Raw genomic sequence first — 18,217 nt, forward strand, 5'->3', positions numbered from 1 at the left:
CGGGTACCCCTCCCAGCGGCAATGACGGGACCGGTGGACTCACGGGGACCCCTCCTGATGGTCCAGGTACCCCGCCCTCCTTAGGCTGCGAAATAGGCGCTGTCGCTTTAGGCTTACTCCCCGCTTTCTTTGGCCTGACCCTCTTTGGAAGCAGATCCAATTTGCCTCTGGGTTTGGGCAGTACTATGGTGCGCCTGGGTCTTTCTCCGGTCCCTTCCTGACCTTCAACCCTCTCCTTGAGATCCGCCAAATTCTTCCCTAATCTATCCACCTTCTTCCATTTTTTGGCCATGCTAACCATTTTGCGCATCATTGTTTCCATCATCAATTCCATGCGCGAGCGCTTGTCGCCCCGCCTCATTTTTCCTGCCATTGCCACTTAGGAGCAAAAAGGCTATGACCCTAGACTAACACCGCGTGTACAATGCTAGCTTAGTGCCCACCCCCAGTGGTGATCCCACCTGTCTAAAGTACAACGTAAGAACGCTCACTTGGTCACTTAATGGTCCACACAGTGCCCCTGCAACATATACTGAAGAACACTCTTTAATGACCCCACGTGCTGTCCCTTGACTGAATGCTACATAAACAGTATACTTAGTTTGCGCAGCACGTATCTAATGCACTGTCAACCGCTCCCCCAATTGCTTGAACACTCCCAAATCAGTTACATTCCTACGTATACAAGCATGCACACACGCCTTACTGCATTACCATATTTTTGAGCATCAAATTAGCAGCATGTAGAAAACACCCCCCACTCTTAATCCCGCATCAATACCAAGATGACTGGATACTTTCAAAAATCGTTTGAGCTTTAAATATGTAAAACACCTTTACAGTTTGGCACTTAGCAGCATGCAGAACACTTTTTAAATTATTCGAACAGCATCAATGGGAATTAAACCTGTAACTTTGAGAGGAAGAGTCTCAGATCTTAACCAATAGACCACAGTGCCTGTGGATGTGTGCTTTTACACGCGCGAGTGCTCGCTAACTACGATGCCAGCGCGTTAACTTCCCAACCTTGAGAGCAAGAGTCTCAGACCTTAACCATTAAGCCACAGTGACTCTGTATATAATACCTTCAAAACAGATATATGACATGCAACCGAAAACTCAACATATATAATGAGGGGAGTGTTTACTCTGTGGGGTAATACCTACTTAAAAAGAGATCTACCTGAATAGAATCAATGGGAATTGAACCTGTAACCTTGAGAGGAAGAGTCTCAGACCTTAACCATTAGGCCACGGTGATTCCCTTTATGCGACGCCTACCTCGCGCTCGCGTCACCGTAATAAGACCCCCGGCCGCCGGCAATCCCTTCTAATCCGGAAGAAATACTTTCCGGTGCACTTTAAAAATACCGACCAGCACGGGGATCGAACCCTCGACCTTAGCGTTAGTAGCGCTACGCTCTACCCAACCAAGCTAACCGGCTTTAAATCCGCTCACGTCCCTGCGCTCTGAAAGCGCGCGCTTACCCAACCTTTCTCGTGACGAAGGACCACCAGCTCTGCCAACGATGGTCCCATGCAATCGTCCCAGACCAACGATCTTTGAAGCCGCTTTCACCCTGGTAACGCTCCTCGCCGCCCGATTCGCAAGCGTGGATACCGCTCCCGTCCTTTGGCCCGAAGTCGTGCTACAGCCTCCTTGTGGATCGTCCACCACCCCTGCTCTTCGCCACGAAAACCTCTCGATGTGGGAAACCGACTGCAGCCCCTGTAAAAACAAAAGACAAATATTATCCAATGACCTCCTAATGAGGTCGCACAATAAGGCTGGGGAGCGCGGAAGGCAAAAGAGCAAGATTCCTCTGCTCCCCAGCCTTTTATTTGTGGCGAGTGCTCGCCCCTCAAGAGGGGCGGGCATTGGCGACTTCCATTACCCGGAAGTGAAACTTTCACTTGCGGGCCATGTCTTATTTGTTACTGATTGGAGGGCGAGCCTGTCACGTCACACGGTGCGTGACAGGCCCGCCTCCGGTGTTGTCGGGGCCGGCAGGACCGCCATATCATCGGCTGGTCCGATGCCGGCCCCGCCTTACTATTTTGGGAATCTTTGTCCGTTCCTCCGTCCCCGCTGGTCCCTAGCAGGGCGACTTTTCGATTGTCTCTCTCTTCCACGGACCTGCTCCCCGTTCTCGATTTCGGCTGATGCCCCTGGTGCCGTCTCCGTTTTTGTCTCACGCTCGCTCTACTATCCTTCTCTGCTTTCCTACCCTTTCCTTTCTGTTCTTCCCCTTTTTTCCCTCCCTTGCCCCTTTGGTTGTTCTGATTTCCCCTTTTCTTTCGCTTTTTAGTTCACCACTGCTTTACGTTGCCTCATCATGCGTTCTTTTTTGCCATCTTCGAGTATTCTCATGTTCTAAACTCTTGTTTATTATTGTATAGCACTGCTTTGTAACTTATGCAACTTGCTTCTTGCTGATACTCTGTAAAGCACTCTGATAGCTCCGGGTCTAGCCAGCCCTATATAAAACTCATCAGATAAATAAATAAATAAGCCCAAGAGACTGAGGAATATGTCATACTCCTAGGGGAAGGCTCGGCTCCATGTCTCTCGTGAAAAAGGGAAAAGGCGCTAGGGATGAGTGCCAACCAGTGGCCATCAAACCCTGGATAACATGTATTCAAGAATTACACTGTTGTCACCCTGGCACTCAGATGACCCCTGAGAAACTATATCATGTGAAAAAGAAACTGGTGGTTACCACGGAATGTCTACTGCTTGTGGAGTACGAGAGTGATGCTTCGCACTGCTCTAAATCCCCTGACAACACAACAAGCTGTTATTCAACGCAGAGGCACTTTTTCCAAAGACAAGTACGGCTGCCAAGTGCAGATTACTATTGTGCAACATTGTCTTGCGTGCCAAGCTGCATGTGGAAGACAGCCTACTGCTCCTGCCATAAGAGAAGGCATTCTTATTACAACATTATGTGCTGCTCCAGTTCGGGTTTTTCCTTTTAATTCTGGGATTTGTAGTCTTTTTTATTGCATTATAATGCAGGACTACAAGTCCCACAATTCAACCAAAAAACCTGAACTAGAGCAGCACATCACACATGGACCTGGGAAACTTGTCAGCCATGTTATTATCTAGGGTTGCCACGTTCCTGTAAAAAAATACTGCCCATTTGTTTATGTTTTGCTATTCTGGGATAGCCAAAAGCTGTCAAGTAAAAAATAATTTGTGAGGATTCTTTTGTAACATGGCAATTATCTCTGTTCGCTATAATAATCTTTCTGAAACAAGTTGGACAGCTCTCAAATCTTTTTTGACTTATTTCTTTATATGTTTTCTCTTTTAGGTTTATGTTTCAGACAATAAAAAATACTGGATTTCACTGTTTTACCTAATATGTTCACCAGCCACAACAGAAAAATACATGCCATGCCAGGTGACAGCCCTTTTACTGTTCCATAAATGGGACCCAGTGCAGACTTCGAGGACCTGTCAGCATACATGCCAATAGATTTGATTTAGAGAGGAGGCTCATGATTTGTGATGTCAAAAATGGCTTTATTTTAGGTGTCCCCTCCCGCTCCCCTAAAATTGCCTCTGCTGCATTATAAGCCAATGGGGAAAATACATTCCCCAATTTTGTGTTTTTTCAAAATCTCCCATTTCCTAGTTTGAAAACATTAGCGTGAATGTATCAGGAGGCTTATTCATCATGGTAATTATGGATGACTACACTCAGTCTCCAGAAATTGAAGTTATTTCACCATTGCCACACCAGTAAGATAAATCATCAACAATTCCTACCGGAATATTTCCAGAGAACTAAAAAAGTAATACATATGCCCATTACTGAAGAAAACAAACCTGGACCCGCTGAACCCCAACAACTACAGACCAAAAACAAATGGAGCTTTCCCGGGAAAACTGATAGAAAGAGCATCGTGCACCCAGATGTCACAATTCATTTAAGATAATGCCATACTTTCAGACTTCTAAACGGGATTTCCTCCAAGAAGAGGCACAGGATCTGCCCTCCTTGCCATGTGGGATGACGTTAAGAACACAGTTGACCGGAACAGGGTTGCTGCACTACTTCTCTTGGAACTCTCCGCTGCCTTTGACATGGTTGAACATGACACTCTAATACAAGGACTCCACGAAGCCAGCATGGAGGGGACTGCTCTAGACTGTTTCACATCCTACCTTCACAACAGAACTAATGTCATCCATAACCCCCTTTCTCGCCCAAACCGTACTTCACAAAAGGAGGGGTCCCTCAAGGCTCTATCATCTCACCCATACTTTTCAACATCTACATGAAGTCACTATCGGCACTGATCAATCAATCTCACCTCATGTGCTATAACTATGCAGATGACACACAAATACTCCTTCAACTGCAATGCCCCAAAGACATTAGAAACTCACCAATTTTCAGCTGCCACAGAGCCGTGGATCAATGGATGACATGGAGCCAACTCAAATTGAATGCTTCCAAAATGGAAATACTCACGTGTGACGACTGGAAAAATTAGCAACCAATTGCCGCCTGGCCTGATGATCTGGGACACCACCTAAAGTATTAAAGGAAGTAAGAAACCTTGGAATGAACATGCACTCCAAGCTATCAATGAATGCCCAAGTGGGCAAACTAGCAAGATCGATCTGTGTTACAATAAAAACTCTGCAACGCATCTTCACCCATCTGGGATTTTCACACAAGGTCCAAGCTACCATCTCTCTTTTTCTTTCCAAAATCAATTAAACCAATAGCCTCTATCACTGATCACCTTTAACAACTATGACAAGACTACAATGGATTCAGAACTCTGCTGGCAGACTACTCTTACATATAAAGCCACAATCCCACACCACCCCTGCCTTGAAAGCCCTACATTGGTTACTGGTTGCTAGAGATCCACATTCAAGCTGTTTTATATCACCCACAAAGCGATGCATGGAAGAGGACCACTCTTCATCAGGAATAAAATCACAAAATACATTAAACAAAGGAACCTCTTTTTAGAGTGGCACCTAGCCTCAAACTCTGTCAGGGCTCAGTCCGGGACACTAGCATGTGTCAGGGACCAAGGCAGCGACTGGTGCCAGGGAAGGCAAAGTAGGCAGAATACTGGGTACAGAGATGCCCAAGATCACACAGCGAGTCAAAGGAGAAAGGAAATCCTAAGAGGAAGCTCTGTACAAGAGAATAAGAGAGTTAAGGCTCAGAAAGGACAGGCCCTCATTGGTGATTTAGCATTCGGAAAAAACTACACACAGGAGGGATATGCAAGACATGTATATAAAACATCATTAACAATAAAGGGAATGTGGGGTAAAGCACTCTGGAGCTCCACAAGGTAAGACTGAAACTCAGTAAGTTCTTCACCCACAATTGCTGTTACAGATACTGACTGCAAATACCCACATATAGGATATGCATGCAAAGGCAGGGTCTGTGGAGCTGATACCTATGGTGATGTTATAAATGTAACTCAAAGACAATTCTCACAGTGAACAAGAAACACACCTAGCTTGTCAGCTGTACCCACGGATCCTGGCGATCAAACAGGAACACGCAAGGCAGTAACAGCAAGGGGGTAGAACTAAACACAAGCACAATAGACAAGGAGCTAGCAAGGAGGAATACTTAATAGGAAAGGAAGGAAATCACAGGACACACTTGGCAGAAAGCAAGTAACAAACATACAAGGTAATAAGAAGCAGGACAGCAGGAATAGAAAGACAGCAAACTAGGAACTGTAACCAAGGAAATGGGAAGAAAGGCAGGGACTGGAAAGGGATACACAGAAGAGGAGGCTACAAGGGTATACTAGAATAGTGCAGGTTCAGGAATCAAGAAAACAAAGTAGCATTGAAGGCAGTGCTGGGGCAGGAACGAGAATTGAGCTAAGGCTCAGGAGTCAAGGTAGCACTGCAGGCAGTGTTAGTTCAGGAACAGGGAATTACTAAAGCTCAGGAGTCGAGGTAGCACTACAGGCAGTGCTAGTTCAGGAACAGGGAAATTACTAAAGCTTAAGGAGTTAAGGTAGCACTGCAGGCAGTGCTGGTTCAGGAACTGAGAATTACTAAAGCTTCAGGAGTCAAGATAGCAGTGCTAGTTCAAGGAAACAAGAAATAGCTACAGCTCAGGAAACAACTAAACAAGAGAGCGCTGCAAGAAGTGCAAATCAGAAACAAGAAATAGCTGAAGGCCAGGAACAGGAACAAAGAATAACTATAGCTCAGGAACTCAAGAAACAAGGTAGCACTGTAGACAGTGCTAATTCAGGCACAAGGAATAGCTATAGCTCAAGAATCAAGGAACAAGGATTAACTATAGCTCAAGAATGAAGGACTATCAAAAACTCAGGAAACAAGGATCGGTCTCACCAGAACACAGCTACAATGACAAACCCTGGACGAAAAGGAGCTGGGGCTTAAAAGAGCTCACAGTAATCACATGCATCAGGTGTGAGCAGGCTAGCAGTGGCCAGCCACAAGTAAGCTGATGAAGCAGTGAGCAGGGAATTCTAGGTAATGTAGTGTCAAAAATGAGCAGGCTGGCTTCAAGCATGAGCAGGCTGGCTTTCACAAACCCCGGCTTGGATTAGGAATGGATGACAATTTGCAAGTAGAATCCAAATGACTGGAAGTCAGTATATGCATGAAGGGGAGGGTCTGGAAGCTCATTAGAACACTGGAGAGCCCCACAATTCAGCCCCCTGGTGGTGGGCACGAAAATGCAGGGAGCGAATCGTGACAAAATCCCACTGTACAAGAAAAAATCCATGGGTGGCACATCATTCTCTGTTCAAGCAGCCAAACTATGGAACTCCTAACACCCAAACATAGGATTCACAGATAACCACTTTATCTTCATAAGACTACTCAAGAGTTGGCTCTTTCCCACATAACCACCATACTCAAACATAAATATATAGCATATACCTCTGTATATAAGCATTTATTTCGACAATAGCTATGCACCTACATATGTGTATTGCTCTCTATAAATGTGTATAATAACTATGTTTTTAAAAATATAGATATTCGTTAGTTCTGCTTAAAAAAATACATATTACTTATAGTTACATTATTCTGTGTTTTAACATGTAAATAAGTGACTGCATAGATAAGTAAATCTTGTATCATAACTATTTATCCTACAATTGCTTTGCTATTGAATTACAGCAGCACTTGAAAGCCGGAGTTTATTAAATGCAACTTTAATCTACATATATTAATTCCAAGATGTTTTTACTAAGACTTTTTTATAAACAAAATGAAATCAAACAGAGGCAACATCAAGATTCAGAAGTTGCCAGGTACATGGGCAATATGCAAGTAAGCAACATACTTTAGAACCGGTAATGATATGTGGGTTCCATGTGAGCATAAGATAAGCAGAAGCCTGAGCTCAGCCTTATAACACAAAATAGGAAAGAGGGTAAAGAAATAAAAAAAATTGAGATAGCAAAAGAAGTGAAAGAAGATAGAGGGACCCTCTTGTCAAACCGAACAGGGTGTTATTGTGTCAGCCAACTAGCAAACAAGGTGTATCGAAAAGAGTAACACCTACACAGTATTTTATGACCTTCCTTATGTATATATATACCTTCCATGTATTTATGTATTTATATATTTATTGCTTTACTTCTAATTCAGCATATCCAATGCACTACCCTATATCTCTCGCAATATATCCTCTACCTCCACTCTGACTCATCTCAAACCTCATTCAAAAACTCTCTCCAATGCACTGCCCTATTTCTCACCCTATACCACTCTAAATATATCCTCAACCTCAAGTCTCTGACTCATCTCAAACCTCATTCCACTACTCTTTCTAATGCACTACCCTATTTCTCACCCTATACCTCTATCAATACATCCTCTACCTCCACTTTCTCATTAATCCCAAACCCATACCACTATTATGATCCCCAAAATATCCCTTTCTAGACTGGTCGCTCCTCTTCCCCTCCTTGCATCCTCTCATTTCAATCAATCAATCAGGCGTTTGTTAAGCGCGACTACTAACCAGTAAGGGTCTCAAGGTGCTGGGGGTGGGGGGTGCAGGTTCCAGTCAATCAAGGACGGGGTCTGTCGAAGAGCCAGGTTTTGAGGTTTCTTGCGAAGATGGGGAGCGATGTTGTTTGTCTGAGGTGGAGCAGAAGAGCGTTCCAGGCTCTGGCCACGAGGAAGGAGAACGAGCGGCCTCCCGATCTGGTCTTTCTGGTGCGGGGGACTACGGCATAGGAGAGCTGGGCTGATCGTAGGGTCCTTTGGGGTGCGGGAAATTTGAGTCGGCTGTTCAGGTATGCTGGTCCGGTGTTGTGGAGGGCCTTGTGTGCGTGGGTAAGCATCTTGAAGGTGACTCTAGCCTCGATGGGGAGCCAGTGGAGTGTGCGCAGGTGCTGGGAGATGACGGTACACCCTCACTTACTTGTGGGATTCCGTGGGAGCGGTTAGAGATTCAGATCGATGTAGTTGGGGGAGAGGCAAGATGGCGGTTTACCCAAAACCGTAGTGCACACGATTGATCAGAGCTCCCATGACGAACTGAATTGAACTGAACTGTAATGCCGCTTGGTCCTAAGGATACTGATCCTAATGACGATAAACTTATCTTAAACAAAAAAAAAAAGAATTACAGAGAGAACTTCGGAAATGATAGAAGATAGTCGTCCTAACCGGCATGCAGTGTTCGAACTATCGCATAATCAACTAACTACTTTGGGGACACTGATCGGCCTGACCGTTCTTCGATATATGTGGAAAGCGCTGGCAAGAGAAAGTAGTGTTGGTAAAACCTACCTCATTGAAGACGCAGGTGCTACGACCGAGGCCGAGGACGATATGGCTCCCAAGAATGCAGCGACGGCCGCAGCTCGGGTTAGAGCCGCAAGAATAGCAAAACGTGAAGCCACTGAGAAGTCTGTTGGGGTCATAGCAGAAGTTGGAGAAGAAACCATGAACAATGATGGAACCGTTGCGACGCTGAAGCGCCGAGGAGCAGCAACCCGGAAAGGAAACCCGACCGGCCCCTCAGTTGTTGAAATGCTTAGCAAGGCTTCAGGAGTGCATCCGGTTCATGCCGGGAAGAGTAAACCCGGAAACTCCGAGAGAATCGATGAGCATCACGCCGCGGATCTGGAGGTAAACACAGAGGGGCAAGCGAGAGGGGACATCCCGACCGCAAGCTGTACTACGCCAGGAGATCCTATTCTCTTGAAACCTCCAATTGCGGCAACTGTAGCTGTGTCAGCGGCCCCGAGGGATAGCAGTGGAGGAGCCCAAGCGAGGAAAAGTGATATCAATGCTCCCCCTGAGACTGATGTCAGGGAGAATGCAGGTATGCTAACGCCTCCCTTAATCTTGACTTTGGCACTAAACAATAACTCTAATAATGCAAATATAAGTACAAGCCATGAAAATAGCATTTCCAACGTTACTGACACCAATGTAAATATACAGGAATCTAAAAAACCCCACCAGATGCAAGTAGGGTCAAAATTGGCCCCTGATTTTCAACCCCAGCAATCAAATCAAAAACATCAACTACAGGCGCTAAGTCTTGACCCGAATATAAGTATTGAAAACACTATTGCAAATGCCCTGGAAATGAGGGAAATCAGGGAAATTAGGGAAACGCTTAATGCTGATGGTCATATGGACCCTGAAAAGGACCCCAGTGATTTTTTCTCTTTCTCGGACGAAGCAGAGTGGTCAGATAATTCAACATCAGTTGAGACTGATAAGAGTGCCAGCGGTGAGAAATCACAAGCAGCTATCGTTAGACCTATAACAATGGTAAAACGGGCGGGGGGGGGGGGGGGGGAAACATTTTGATGAGACGGACATAGCATGGGACTATACCCCCACAAACCAACTCACTAGTCCCTTCTGCGAAGCTGACCCGACACAGCAATCAAATCATTTATCATCAGGAGATATACCAGCCGTAACCCTCGATACTATTCTGCAAGCAATAGCATCACATCGTGAAGAGACTTCACCAGACGGTCGCAAGGCACAGGCAGCCCTTCGTAAGGTACAAGGGGTAGTCCGAAAACTGACCAAGACTTGCAGTACCTTCGGAGACCGCCTGACCCAACTTGAATCCAGAATAGTCTCTAACGAGACAGGAATCACCAAGAACCAAGAAAGGGTTGAATCACATGAAGCCGAGCTTGCTGATGTTAGATGGAAGCTGGAAGAATTTGAAAATCGCCAACGTAGAAATAACTTACGCATTTTGGGGGTTCCTGAGAAAGTTGAAGGGGGAGATATGTTGTGAATCTTCTACGCGAATCACTGCCCGAACTCTCGCACTGGAGCTGGGAAGTAGAGGTGCAACGCGCCCATCGGGTACCTTTCAATTTGAAACTACCAACAAAACCAGGATCATATCCCCGTGCTATCCTTGTATTTTTTGCCAATTTTTTGTTTCGCCAGGCTATCTTCGAAAAAGCTAGGCCCGAGACGAAACGTTCTGCAAACGGGATTACATATTTTGTACGCCCAGATTTTTGCCACTCACCGTTGAAAGACGGTGGCGATTGCGCCAGCTTATTAAACCATTTCAGGACATTCAAGCGCAAGCATTTCTGAATAATCCTGCACGGCTCAAAATAATCTATAATGGTCAAATCATTTTTTTTACTTCTGAGATAAAAGCTAAAGAATACCTGGAGGGGCTCAACAAAAGGCTTTAAATATGAATTACAAGGAATAATATGGAATGGGGCTGGTAGAATAAGAGATATGATATCCTAAATCCGTGCTCCTGGGGGGGCGGAAGGGGGAAAAAAATGATTTAGTCCGGAATCAGTATCGTAAATACAGAGATTGATTGAAGGGATATAATGTAAATGGGGGTTAGCTCTGACCAATTGTTGCACGCTCATCATAACCACACTCTTATAGAGTCTGTAAGCCTCACATTGGGTGCAGGGAGGGCTTGGGGTAGGGAGGGAGAGTTGGTGATGGGAGGGCAGAGGGTTAAAACAAACAAAATAATCAACTCCTATCTGATGATGAAAGTAAAAAAAATTGTAATAACTAAACTAGTTATACTAAGAAAAATAGCACAAGAAAATTGAAACACCCCTGAAATATGAAAAGGGAAACCAGTAAAATTGTCGCGGATACAGGCGCGTAAGAGACCGACTTGCAAACTGCAATGGGGAGGATAACAATATGCACATGGACTATAGCAGGGCTGAAGGACAGGAATAAACGTGCTCGCTTAGCCGAGATTATAAAACAAAATCCTACTGATATTATTTGCTTTCAAGAGACCCATCTGCCCTGGGACAAAAGAGATTTATTAAAAATGTATGGTTATAACTTACTGGCTTGCACTTCTCAAACATCAAATATCCGTGGGGTAGCCATCATAGCTAAATACCCTCTAGGAAAAGTCATACGTAAAGCAGTAGATACCCAAGGGAGATGGGTCATTGTGAAGATGGCACTGGGAATAACCATTTGCTCAGTGTATGGATCAAATCAAGATGACCCATTCATATTTGAAAATTTGGAATTAGATCTAGCATCATGGCCAGGGCCACTTGTATTCTGTGGTGATTTTAATACATCACTAGGGACCGCATTTAGGAAACAAACACAACAAATATACATAGGACGCAAACCAAGAGTATTCAGCTCTATTTGCCAACTTAGGGACAGTTATGACCTATTGGATATATGGGATCTAAAAAACCACCCGGATCCAGGATACACGTATTTTTCATACCCCCACAATAAATATGTTAAAATAGACTATATATTAACTACAAGGGATCTGTCTAATCAAGCTAGAATCCTCAAATGTCCAAAAAAAATCTCCGATCATAATGCCCTAATTCTTACAATTGACCTAATGGGGTTCACCAGACAATACTCAAAATGGACCTTCGATAGGAAACTCCTTGTCAATAGAGATTATATAACTTACATCACCAAATGGGCTCAAGGATTTTTTGACACAAACAGATACAGTGCTTCCAGGGGGATTGTGTGGGATTGCTTTAAAGCTACCCTGAGGGGGGAAACAATTAGTTATGTGGCAAGAACTAAAAAACAGCAAGACAAGGAACACCGCCTACTGATGCTGAAGCTAGTTAGAGCAGAAGAGGAACATGCAGCATCATTAGCCCGGCAGGAGGAGGGGAAGACTTCACTACGTCAAATATTACTACTGAAAACTGACCTTAATAAGGGGCTGACACAGAAAGCGGCAGAAACATACCGAATACATCAAAATAATATGTATGAAAACGGCAAAAGGATTGGGAAACATCTCGCTCTGCGGACACGACAGAAGACTTCCTATAATACAATCACATCTATTAAATCAGAAGGTCATAACCACACCAACCCTGAAGAGATTGTTGAAATATTTCAACAATATTATCAAAAGCTGTATAAAAATGATAACATGATTGTCTCGGATGAAATTGAAACATTCTGGAGCAATTTTACAGCTAATACAGGCTGGTATAGCGCCATTGATTATATAACAAAGGAAGATCTCGAGAAAGAAATTACCATCACAGAATTACAAACTGCCCTGGCAACTTTAGCTTCAGGGAAGGCAGCAGGCCCTGATAGAATTCCATTAGAGCTATATAAAATCCTAGGAGAACAAAAATTACCTTTCCTATTAGATCTCTTTGTTGGTATCCAATGGAGTGAGATTCCACCAGATTCCTGGAAAGAGACTAATATAATTATCTTTCATAAAAAAGGTAAACCCGCAGATTTACCCTTATCATACCGCCCAATTTCTTTGATTAATTCCGATTCAAAATGATATGCCTAGATCTTGCTAATCGGCTCGGGAGGGTCATCGAACATCTAGTGTCCCCCTGGCAACATGGCTTTATCCCCGGTAGAGGCACCACTGACCATACTCGAAGGGTTATCTCACTTTTCGATATTATGGCTGGCACGGGGGGCCAGATGTCGATGATCCTTCTAGATGCTGAGAAAGCCTTTGACCGGGTGTCGTGGGAATATCTATGGGGGGTTCTAATTCGGAACAACTTCCGGCCTAATCTATTAAAAGCTATTAAGGCGATGTATTTAAAACCAACTGCGACACTCCAAATAATGGGTATTGAGTCCGGAGGTATTAATATATCGAGAGAAACTAGGCAAGGGTGCCCCTGCTCCCCCTTATTATTCGCTATGTATATTAACCCTCTAATTGTTAAACTTCTTCAGAGACAAATAATAAAACCAGTAATAGTGGGTTTATACGAAACAAAAATACTTGCCTATGCGGATGACATAGCCGTATTAACATCAAACCCGTCTAAAGCCATGGTTGTAATAGAGGCAATCACGCAGCTATTCGGTAATTATTCCGGATATTCTCTTAATAAAGATAAGACGATTATTCTATGCACCGATAACATAAATTATGCTGACCCAAGAAAAGCAGAAACAGCAACATATCTAGGGGTACAAATAAGCACAAAAATTCAAGATATCTGCAAACTAAATTATGATCCATTAGTTAGCATTATTAGAAAGGATCTAATGCGTATAAATAGCTTACACCTGTCTATTATCGGCAGAGGGAATTTTATAAAAATGAATATACTTCCTCGGGTATTATATTTATTTCGGGCTATTCCGCTATTGGTTGATGACTATATCATTAGAACTTTAGAATCACAAATCGCCAATTTTATTTGGCAATTTGGGAAAATCAGGAGGTCCCTGAAATACTTATCAATGCCCCAGGATAGGGGTGGGCTGGCAATCCCTAATATGACATTTTATTTATGGGCTGCGCTTTTCCAACAAATGACACCGCTCTTCAGTACTTCACCCGATACTGAGTATATAGGGAATATAGAAATACCATCTATATATGAACTTTCAATCGGAAAGACAGCCAGAGGATTATTACTTAGTCAACTAGAGCCTAGCTATTTCAAAAAAACTAAATTTAAAACTATCAGCAGTGCATGGAAGATATGGAACAAAATTTGTAAACACATGGCAATCCCCAAAATGAGCAGATACTCTCCTTTATGGCACTCCTTAATACTACCGGCACAAACCAATGATGCCTTAGCTAGAAAGTGGGAAAACAAAGGGATCATTACCGTATGGGACTTTCAGGGTGAAGACTCATCTGCCAGCTTCATAAGATTACAGGAGAAATTTGGGGTCCCTAGAAATGACTACTTTAAATTTATTCAAGCTAACACTATTTTGAAGCTAAAAATTCCTACCATTACACTGGGAAAAATCCCCTTATTAGAGATTGTAAATAAACAAAGAACAAAGATTGGCATCATATATAATCTTCTTCTCGAAAAGCTGTCAGATGACCTAGAGCGAACAGAGGTGGCATGGGCCGGTAAACTAGCTAACCCAAATGTTGACATCGATAAATGTTTGTTATTAACATCACGACTGCTTTTATCATCGAACCTAAAGGCCCAGCTATATAAAACAATCTATAATTTGTATTATACCCCTGCTAAGCTATATGTTTGGGGCAAAAGAACAAACGATGAATGCCCTAGATGTGGAAGCGGTCCAGCCACTCTAATACATATGTTTAATAAATGCGACAAATTAACCTCACTTAAAAAAATGCTCTCAGAATTTTGGGAAGAGGTGTTCGGGCACAAAGTAGCTGAATCATCCACTCTATATAATCTTGGCTATAACAATACTATCGAACTTAGCCAAGAAGAGGAATCCTGTATGTTCATTGGTACAGCAGTATATAGAATAATACTAGCGGCACACTGGAAGGATGTAGATCCACCGAGCTTTCAAATGTGGCTAACCCGTTTTTTGGGAGTATACAATCAAGAAAAAGCTATTTATGACACGAGAGGGAATCATTCCAGAGCACAGGGCATCAAGATCTGGGCCCCAATAGAAACCTGGAGTATAAACATAAGAACGATTTAAAATATAAGTGCTCTAATTAAAATAGGTAGACGTTTGCTATGACTAAAATATTTGTTTATAATCAATATAATGATTGAACTTTATAAGGAATGTATTCTGTATCTTGTAAATAACTTCTGGAACCCCCACCTTCTCTGTTTTGTACTATCTTGTGCTGGATAACAGCTGTATGCATGTATCTATATTTTAAGTGCTTCAATTGGAGTTGTAAAAAAGACAAAAAACAAAAAAAATAACACAAAATAGGAAAGAGGGTAAAGAAATAAAAAAAATTGAGATAGCAAAAGAAGTGAAAGAAGATAGAGGGACCCTCTTGTCAAACCGAACAGGGTGTTATTGTGTCAGCCAACTAGCAAACAAGGTGTATCGAAAAGAGTAACACCTACACAGTATTTTATGACCTTCCTTTGCATATATATACCTTCCATGTACTTATGTATTTATATATTTATTACTTTGCTTCTAATTCAGCATATCCAATGCACTACCCTATATCTCACCCTATATCTCTCGCAATATATCTCTACCTCCACTCTGACTCATCTCAAACCTCATTCAAAAACTCTCTCCAATACACTGCCCTATTTCTCACCCTATACCACTCTAAATATATCCTCAACCTCAAGTCTCTGACTCATCTCAAACCTCATTCCACTACTCTTTCTAATGCACTACCCTATTTCTCACCCTATACCTCTATCAATACATCCTCTACCTCCACTTTCTCATTAATCCCAAAACCCATACCACTATTATGATCCCCAAAATAACCCTTTCTAGACTGGTCCCTCCTCTTCCCCTCCTTGCATGATCTCATATCAATCAATCAATCAGGCGTTTGTTAAGGCGCGACTACTCACCCGTAAGGGTCTCAAGGTGCTGGGGGTGGGGGTGCAGGTTCCAGTCAATCAAGGACGGGGTCTGTCGAAGAGCCAGGTTTTGAGGTTTCTTGCGAAGATGGGGAGCGATGTTGTTTGTCTGAGGTGGAGCAGAAGAGCGTTCCAGGCTCTGGCCACGAGGAAGGAGAAGGAGCAGCCTCCCAATCTGGTCTTTCTGGTGCGGGGGACTACGGCATAGGAGAGCTGGGCTGATCGTAGTGTCCTTTGGGGTGCGGGAAATTTGAGTCGGCTGTTCAGGTATGCTGGTCCGGTGTTGTGGAGGGCCTTATGTGCGTGGGTAAGCATCTTGAAGGTGACTCTAGCCTCGATGGGGAGCCAGTGGAGTGTGCGCAGGTGCTGGGAGATGTGGCAGTGTCTTGGCAGGTTGAGGACTAGTCTTGCGGCGGCGTTCTGGATGTTCTGTAGCTTGCAGGTGAGGTTTTTGTTTATTCCGGCGTGGAGTGCGTTGCCGTAGTCAAGTCTGCTGGTGACCAGAGCATGCGTGACGGTCTTTCTGTGTTCGAGGGGGATCCATTTGAAGGTCTTACGTAGGAGGCGGAGGGTGTGGAAGCAGGAGGATGATACGGAGTTGATCTGGTGGTCCATTTTGAGCTCGGAGTCCAGGATGATTCCCAGGTTGCGTGCTTGGTCCGTGGGGGTGGGCGGGCTTCCAAGGGCGAAGGGCCACCAAGTGTCGTTCCAGGCGTCGGGGTTTGAGCCCATTATGAGTACTTCTGTTTTGTTGGTGTTTAGTTGTAGGCACCTGTTTTTCATCCATTTGGCGACGGCTTCCATTCCTTCTCGAAAGTTGTGTCTGGCGGTGTTGGGTTCATTGGATAGGGAGAGGATGAGTTGGCTGTTATCTACGTATGACACAATGTTGGGTCCGCAGGTTCTGACGATGGGGGCGAGCGGAGCTATGTAGTCGTTGAAGAGCGTCGGGCTGAGGGAGGAGCCCTGGGGGACTCCGCAGGTGGTAGGTGTATGGTCCGAGAGGAAAGGGGAGAGTCTGACCTGCTGCGTTCTGCCTGAGAGGAAGGGGCGGATCCAGTCGTGGGCCTTGTCCCGTATCCCCACGTCGTGGAGTCTGCGTTTGTCCAGTAGGGTGCGGATGTCGTCTGTTGCGGCGAGGAGGGCAGTTTCGGTACTGTGGTTTTTCCTGCAGCCGGATTAGGAGGAGTTGAGTATGTTGTGCTCTTCGATGAATGTGGCGAGTTGGCTGTTGATGGCTTTCTCAATGACTTTCGCTGGGAACGGGAGCAGGGAGATGGGTCTGTAGTTTGAGGTCGGTGGGGTCTGCCAAGGGTTTCTTCAGGAGGGGGTTTACCTCGGCGTGTTTCCAGTCATCGGAGAACGAGGCGGTCTCCAGGGAGCGGTTGATGGTGTGGCGGAGCATGGGTGCGATGGTGTCGGCGGCTCTGTTGAAGATGTGGTGGGGGCAGGGGTCCGTGGTGGCCCCGGAGTGGATTGACTTCATTGTCTTCAGTGTGTCTTCCGTGATAAGGGCTGTCCAGTTGTGAATCGCTGGCTTCAGGGTGTCGGGGTGGTTGGTGAGAGTTCAGTGTGTTGGTTGTCTTTATCAAAGTTGTCGTAGATGCTCTTGATTTTGTGGTGGAAAAAGGTGCTGAGTTTGTCGCAGAGGTCTTGTGAGGGACGGATGTCAGTAGATTCGCTGGAGGGTTGGGCGAACTCCTTGATGTTGTTGAAGAGTTCTTTGCTGTTGTGTGTGCTTTTTTCCTTGTTTCTCTGATGAGTTCGTGGTGGGCGCTGGTGTCGGCTCTGAAGTTGTTTTGGGCTTTCTTTGGATTTGGTGTTTCTCCAGTCCTTTTCGAGGCGATGGCAAGTGCGTCTGGACTCTCGAAGTTCGGTGGTAAACCATCTGGCTTTCTTGGCGTGAGTGTTGTTGTTTTTCTTGAGGGGGGCTATGGTGTTGGCGCTGTCTGAGATCCATCTGTGCAGGGTTCGGGCTGCGGTGTAGGGGTTGTCGTTTTCTGTGATGGTTGGGGTGGAGTTGCTGAGTGAGGAGGTGAGCTGGTCATCGGTGATTTTGGTCCAGTTTCTTTGTGGGAGCAGGTGCTGGTGTTTGTGGATGGTGGGTGTTCTGAAGGTGAAGTGGACGCATCGATGGTCAGTCCACGGTAGTTCGGTGGTGTGGCTGAAGGTGATGGAGTTTCCTTTAGTAAAGAGGGGGTCGAGGGTGTGTCCTGCTGAGTGCGTTGGCTCGGTCACGATCTGGCAGAGTTCAATGTTGTGGAGGTTGTCCTTGAGGGATGTGTTGTTGAGGTCCAGTTGGTTATCGAGGTGGAAGTTGAGGTCTCCCAGCAGGGAGTAGTTGGTGGATGCAATGGCCTGCGGGGAGATGATGTCCGTGATGGAGTTGGCGCAAGGTCCGCGGGGTCCAGGGGGTCGGTAG

This window comes from Triturus cristatus, chromosome 4_2 (genome assembly GCF_964204655.1).
Source record: "Triturus cristatus chromosome 4_2, aTriCri1.1, whole genome shotgun sequence".
Classification (NCBI taxonomy): Eukaryota; Metazoa; Chordata; class Amphibia; order Caudata; family Salamandridae; genus Triturus; species Triturus cristatus.